We start from the raw sequence: 8054 nt of genomic DNA, 5'->3' as shown, positions 1-8054 counted from the left end.
GCAGATGCGAATCACAATCCTAAGGATTATAAAATTCCAGCGACCCATTGACCACCTTTCTCCAAAGGGATTTTCGGCGAAGTTTTTTGGTAGGCATATTAGGACGATGGGAGATGTGCTCTAAAGCGCCTTTTGTCATCTCTTCATTTCCATTAATTCTGCCACAAATTTTATATTCCCTAGACCCTAACCAAGGAAAAAGCTTGTAAGCCCAGAGACCTAAGAATCAGATGCTATGCTATCTTGTTGGGTATTTTTATGCTGGAGGGTGTATATGGGTTTTGACACAGCAATAGATGTTATTCCATCCTGTGTATGTCAGGAAACAAATATGAAGCTATAGTAGGCATCATGAAGGAATAAGAATACCCTTACCTTTAAGGTATTTGTAGCTTAGTAAGAAATAACAGTAAACAGTACATGCATGTGTGCATATGTATATACACAAACACACTGGAAAGTATCAAAGTTAAAACTTGAGAACAGGAACTGGATGGATAGGGATTAAAATAAGGCAGCTCGATGTCTATGAAAGGAGGAGAAGATCAGAGAGAAAGAAAAGGAAGTAGCATTTATTGAGCAACTATGCAGGGCAGTAACTATAATTTCACACACATTATCTCTTATAAACCTCACACCAACCCCACATGGTCAGCAATATTTTAGAGATGAGGAAAATTTTGAATTTAAACCAAAGTCAGTAGACTCCTGAATCCCAGCTTTTATTCAATATGACCCATTCACTCACCAGGCTACATGCAGTTAACTGTCTTTCTTTTGAATGTTGTCCTCTATATTTTGGAGATTTTCAAATACATGGTGTGGGCACACATGCACACATGATATATACTTTTTATTTACTATATTATAAAGCAGCCTGAAGGCAAGTGTATTCTCACTCCTTCATGGTGCCTATTATAGCTCAATACTGAGTGGCAGAGACAAACTGCAGATGACATAAAGGAAAGTAAAATTTTGATCAGTCCACCAGTTGCAACTAACGTTTATCCTCACTAAAGTGGTTAAAATTAACTGTCCACTTTAACTGCCGTAGGGAACACCTGACTAACTAAATAATGAATAAAATAATAGAAGCAGGGTAGAGCAGAAGTGTCTCCACCTCAGCCCTGCTATGCTCACGTGACAGTCCATGAACCACTGAATCTGAATCTCTTGGATTCCACAATATTCACAAAGTACAGTTTTAGAAACAACTAGATCAGAATGCTTCAGTCCATAACCTCAGTTTTTCAGAGCAATACTCCCACTATTTGGTCTCAACATAAGAGAAGGTTTTTGAAAAATTTAATGATAACACAAAACTGGGTTCCGATCTCCTAATGAGCAAACGTGGTCGAGTCAAGAGCTATGCTAGAAGGTTATTCCCAAGGAGATTCCCTAAGAATCTGGAGAACAGGCTGCAGGTGAAATTTTCAAGTCATTCAGTATCAGTAGGAATATAAAAACTGAACAGATGTTTTGCTTGTCAAAATATTAATCTAGAACATTCTATTTCAAGTGTAATGAAGCAGAATTGAGGAAGTTAGTTCTGCAATCCATATAATTATTCTTATTTGGGGTTTACTACTGCTTAGAAATCAGAACAGGAGAAGAGAAGGAAATGAGAAATGAGGATGAGCTAGAATCTCAGTCAGCAGGAAGTCTGAAAGCCATCCACTTTACTCACATTCTAAGAAAAATGTTAAGAGCTCAGATTCACAGAAGTGGGAAGTAAGTGCCTCCTTTGGCACATGGCTTTAAGTCTTAAATAACCTCCAAAGGTTTGTCCACTAAAGATTCAGTATAAGTGAAAACAATTAGAATGCCTTTCTGTTCTCCAAATAATTAATATGTTTGTTTTCATAGTAAAGCCCACAACCTTATCCTTTAGAAATTTAAAATAATTCATCCTGAGATCAGGTGCTGAGCTCAACATCATAACATAAAATGTTACAGAACAAAAATAATAACAACCAAACAGAAAAATAAATGGGCTAAGGATATGTTGTGTTAAGGATATTGCCTAATACACAGATGAGAACCAAGGACAGTTCATAAATGGGCTCAAAATCATTAGTAATCAGAGAAACAAAATTGAAAGAGAATGATATCCTTCTACGCCAAACAGACTGCTACAAACTTTAAAAGGTGAGTAAGAACAAATTTTCAGCAGGATGTAGGTGTTAATGCCAAGGCATCAGGAAGAATAAAATTACCTTCACTGAAGGTGGAGGTTACTGGAGCAGATTTTTGAGAGAAAATCTAGAGTCTTGTTTTTTGACGTGTTACTTTTGCAATGTCTATTAGATATCCAAATAGAAATGTTAAGTAGGTGACTGGTTATACAAATCTGAAGTTTGGATGAGGAATTTAGGCAGGAAATATAAATTTTACTATTATGAATATACAGATGACATCTAAATCTACAGACATGATGAGATTAACAAACAATAAGAGATTGCCAAGTATAACAAATAACTAAATAAGGTAAAGGACTGAGCCCTGGTGTAACTCAATGTGAATATGAGTGATGAAAAGAGAACATAGAAAAGGAGACTGGGGAGCATTCAATGAATACAGAGGTGTGTGATGTTCCTGGAGACAAGGAGGTGTGACTGGCAATGCCAAACGTCACTAAAGTGCAAGCAATAGGAAAGCTGAGAATTGGTTGATGGAAAGAGCAACATAGAGGTTGATGTCAAAAATGAAATGAAGGGGAACTAGGTGGATATGGAGTAGAGGTACTTGGTAGACATTTCACTGGATAATGATAGTAGTTGGTACTTTTTGAATTTTTATCCATATGACTATGTTATCTGTTCAGATGAAAAACAAACAAGCAAACAAACAAATTTTCTTAGTCCATTAAAGCTGCTATAACAAAACATCACAGAATGAGTGGCAGAAATTTGTCACTCATGATTCTGGAGGCTGGACATTCAAGGTTAGGGTGCCAGCATGACTGAATGAGGATTCATTCCCAGATCATAGACTTCTCATTATTTCCTCGCATGGCAGAAGGATCTAGGTCTCTCTTTGGAGCTTCTTTGATAAAGTGCTAATCCCATTTTTGAGGACTCCACTCTCATGACCTAAGCATCTCCCAGAGACCCCACCTCCTAACACCATCATCTTTGGGGATTATGACTTCAACATATGAATTTTAGGGGGACACAAACATTCAGACAGTAGCATGAATATAACTTGATTTTTTAAATCAAAGGATAGAGTTAAACAGCAGATTAGGTATAACTAAAAGGAAGAATCAGTGAAACATAAGATATATATCAAAAAATGCCATGTTACATACAAAAATAGGAAATATGAAAGATAAGTTACTGATATGAACACCAAATAAAAGGTTTATCAAGCATGTTTCAGTTTCCCAAAAAAGATAGAATAAAAACGATAAGGGGAGGCATTATTTTAAAATATCATGTCTTCGAATGTATCATAGCTGAGAGATAATATGAATCTACAGGTCCAGGAAGCCCAAGATATTCCAAATAGGAAAAAGAAAAACAAATTCATGCAAGACCTATGGTAATAAAGTTGAAAAACAAATACAAAGAGAAGGTTGATAAAGCAGCCAGAAAGAAAGGATGGATTACCTAACAAGGAAAGACAACAAAAATGACAGTGGACTTCCCCAAATCAATAATAGAATCTAGAAGACAGTTGAATAATATCTTTAAAGTATTGAGATAAAATAACTGTCAGCATAAACATTTTAACAGCAAAACCATGTTCAAGAACGGGAGTGAAATGAAGTCACTTATGAATAAAACAATGGCTGAGAGTTTACCATCCAAAATCTTGTCATAAAGGAACTTATGATGGAGTAATTTAGATAAAGGAAAATAATTCCAGAAGGACAGTCAATATAAGAAAAAGATCAAAGAAATGAAAACAAGGTTCTGAAGTTTTCCCTAGCTGTGAAGTCATTAAACTTGTCTTCCAGGTATGTGATCCTCAGTTTAAAATCAGAGAATAAAGCAGATTCTTTTTTAAAAATATTTGTTTATTTATTTTGGCTATGTCAGATCTTAGTTGCGGCACGTGTGACCTTCAATGCATCATGCAGTATCTTTTACTGCAGTACAAGGACTCTCTAGTTGTGGGGTGCATGCTTAGTAGTTACAGCAAGCAGGCTCTAGAGTGTGGGGGCTCAGTAGTTGTGGTGCATGAACTTAGTTACCCCCTGGGATGAGAGTTCTTAGTTCCCCAACCAGGGATCAAACCAGTATTCCCTGCATTGCAAAGTGAATTCTCAACCACTGGACCACCAGGGAAGTCTCTAAAGCAGGTTCTTGACCACAGGTGACTTCAAAGTAGTTGACAGCTCAGCTCCTGAGTCTCAGTGGCAAAATAGGTTGACTGTTAATAAAATGTTGGTTGATCAACCTATTTGGGGACAAGCTCTCAGTCAGTCATTTCAGACTTTTCCTGCTGCTACTTCTTGCTATCTTCCTATTAGAATAATTCATTTGATTTATATTGTCACCTGGCTCAAAACATTTTCCTATTCTCTGATCAACCTAGGGCTTTATTTGAGGAGTCACTGTTGTGGTCACTGAAACTGGGGCTGAATCCTGGCCCCACTGGGTTTGTTTTCCTTAAAAGCAAAGTTATAAGAACCATTTTCCTGTAGAATTTCCCGATCCATAGGCTTCTACTACTGGAACAAAAACAACTCTATTTCTTCTTCTCTTTGTTCAATCACTCCCAAGGGATGTTCCGTCATCACTTTCATGCCAAATTCTGGCTTGAATCTGAAGTGAAATGGTTTATTTTTACACATTTTGTCTGTTCAACTGGTTTAGTGTTTGGAAAGAGAGTCTATGGTCCAGTTTAAAGCCATTAACTTCACACAATAAATGAACAGATAAAGCAATAGCTTAGAAATACCTGAAGAGACAAATGGTGCGCTGAAAATCCTCCCAATGCTGTAGCATGGACAGAGGTAGTAAGCATAGAGGTTCCCTGATGGCTTAAATGGTAAAGAATCTGCCTGCCAATGCAGGAGGCACAGGAGATGATCCCTGGGCTAGGAAGACCCCCTGGAATAGGAAATGTCAGCCCACTCCAGTATTCTTGCCTGGAGAATTCCCTGGACAGAGGAGCCTGGTGTGCTACAGTCCATGGGCTTGCAAAGAGTCAGACACGACTGAGTGACTAACACTACTACTATTACTAAGAAAGTACTCACTAAAAACAAAAAAGAAGGGAAAGGAAGTACTTAATATGCATTTGTTGAATAACAGGGATGTGCACTGTGGAGTATGACCATTTTTCTTGCACATGTTTGCATGATACCAGCCCCTCCCATCCACAGAATGCTATAGCTGGAGTTGGGATGGGGAAGATAGCTCCATTCTTAAGGGAAGAATTTTTCAAAGGTCTACAACTAAGACAGTTTCTGAGACCTGCCCTCCAGCTTCATTTACTCTTCGCATTTATCCTAACCAGAATTCTGGTTGTGTGTAAAATAGAGCATTGACTTTAACCTGAAGCATGTGAAACGAGAACAAAGGCCAACATAATGTGCAAGATCTACAGGAGATAACAAGTTATTTTTAAAAAAAGTAACCAAAAATAGCTACAAAGAATTACGAGCCATTGAACATCAGTGAAATGGAATCATGGCCTTACTCCCTCACCCCTTCCCCTTCCCCCGCAAAAAAAAAAAAAATACTTAAAGTGAAAGAGGTCAAACAAAATAGATTTTCTGAAAATATCTAATCTCTCTGCTATTCTGCCAAATATCTAAGTTGTGATGCAAACTGATAACACTTGGCACTCACAGAGGTTTTCATTTTTGCACTCTCTATACAGAATCTAAGTAATTAATCCTGACAGCTCTACTCCATGGGATGCTGGTTAAGCGCCAGCAGAAGTGTGTGTCCACGTGATTATTGTATAACCTTTGCATACATCCATTTCTTTCCTCTACAATTTCTCATCATCCACAGCTTAAATTCTCATGGCAGATTTTAGGCAAAGTCCCATTTTCAGCTTGTCCATCTATGTTCGTTTCAAGATCATGTCTCCCCTCCTACTTAGACGATTCCAGTTTCACTCAAGTCTTTCAAATGCATCTCAGGGTTCTAGCCTGAAAGTGAAGAAAGTATCATGAGCCTAGGGCTCTGCCTGTGTGAGGAGCGCGTCCCTTCATGTCTGAGGAAAGATGCTACAAGTTCTGCCTTCCAAGAATGTCCTCACAGAATGAGAAGAGAAATAAAACAAAATCAAATACAAAAAAAAAGGTAATTTCACTATTCCAAAGGAGAGAGAGAAAATGAAACTCTTCAAAAGCAAAACTGACATACCTCTCCCATTCCTCTGGTCTACTGTTGGTTTTTTGGTTTTTTTTTTTTTTCACGGAAAAAGCTAGATTCAAACAATAATTTTACCTTATTAGTTGAAGGCTAGACCATCTCTCCATGATTGGACATATAAGTCAAGTTTTATACCAGGACCCACTGACATGAAGAAAGAATAAATATACATTGACATCAAAAAGATATTCCAGTTTTCCTACGTCTGATATGTTCTGGCTCTGATGGAAATTGAGCCTGGATTGTGGCCACCAGGGCTGACATCTAAACCTAGTCTATGAGACTTGTCACCTGGCTCAGAGAATGGGCTGTGATTAGACTGCTAGATGTGAATCATGCTACTCAGTTCCTGATTAAATACATGGGTATTTATCAGCACCGGAGAAGGCAATGGCAACCCACTCCAGTCCTCTTGCCTGGAAAATCCCATGGATGGAGGAGCCTGGTAGGCTGCAGTCCATGGGGTCGCTAGGAGTCAGACACGACTGAGCGACTCCACTTTCGCTTTTTGCTTTCATGCCTTGGAGAAGGAAATGGCAACCCACTCTAGTACTCTTGCCTGGAGAATCCCAGGGATGGGGGAGCCTGGTGGGCAGCCGTCTCTGGGGTCGCACAGAGTTGGACACGAGTGAAGCGGCTTAGCAGCAGCAGCATTTATCAGCACTGAAAGAAGAGTCCCTCCCCGCTAAAAATCGTAAAGCACCTTTACAAAACATCTAAGAAAGGATGGTCATATATACCACCCTGGTGTGCAAAGATGCGGGAAAAAAAAAACACCTTCTGAAAAACAGCAGAAGTGCCATAAAACTACAGCGTTGATGATCAAATGGTCATAAGTATTGCTGAAAATCATCTGAGTGATTTGAAGTCAAACAAATGTAAGCCTAATAAAATAAAACCATGAGAGCCAAGATTTTTAATTTAAGTGATAGTCCAAGGAATAGAGCAAGAAAGGGAAAAACTTACATAGTCCATTTTAATTAAATACTCCAGAAAACCTGATTTTACAACCTCATCCATCCTACAAATATGGTTTCTCGTTAATAATTTAACCTGAACAGTTGCCAACTGTGGATTTTAAGGATCAATATTTAATAATCCATTTACAACAGCTGTAAATTTCTCAAATAAGATACTGACCACTCGATATGTAAATTAACGACTCTCTGAAGCCCCTTCTAACTTTTCAAACAATGCTATCTTAACATTCCCTCATCTTAATAAGACAGGACTCTCTGAAAACCTCAGGTGACTCTTCTCCAGGGACAGGGCCTGCTTAAGATTTCAGATTTTCTAAAGCCTATGTGCTCCATCCAAGTTCATCCCCAGTGGTTCCTGACTTGAGTGAGTTCCCACTCCAGGTTTTCCAGTCTTCCAGTTTGCATGGCGACGAGGGTGGTGGGGAGGATAATCATTGGAAGAGGAGTCAGAGGAAAACTGATGAAGACCCAAGGAAAGCAAGGACTCCCATATAAACTCTTCCAAATGACCGGGCAGTTCAGAGATGCCTTTAACTGGTATCCACATCCATGCAAAATCCAATCTAATGGAACAGAGTACAGAAGTGGTCAATATGCCAGCTACAGGGGAGAAAATGGGGAAAGATTTATGCTTCAGGTGGGGAAAAAGAATTCTGTTAGGTGGAATGATATGATCCTAGTCAATAAAACTGAGGTCTACAGTAATGCACAGTCCTACTATAAAACTTGAAAAATG

This window comes from Giraffa tippelskirchi, chromosome 5 (genome assembly GCF_054371585.1).
Source record: "Giraffa tippelskirchi isolate mGirTip1 chromosome 5, T2T-mGirTip1v1.2.pri, whole genome shotgun sequence".
NCBI lineage: Eukaryota > Metazoa > Chordata > Mammalia > Artiodactyla > Giraffidae > Giraffa > Giraffa tippelskirchi.
This window is presented reverse-complemented; position numbering follows the sequence as displayed.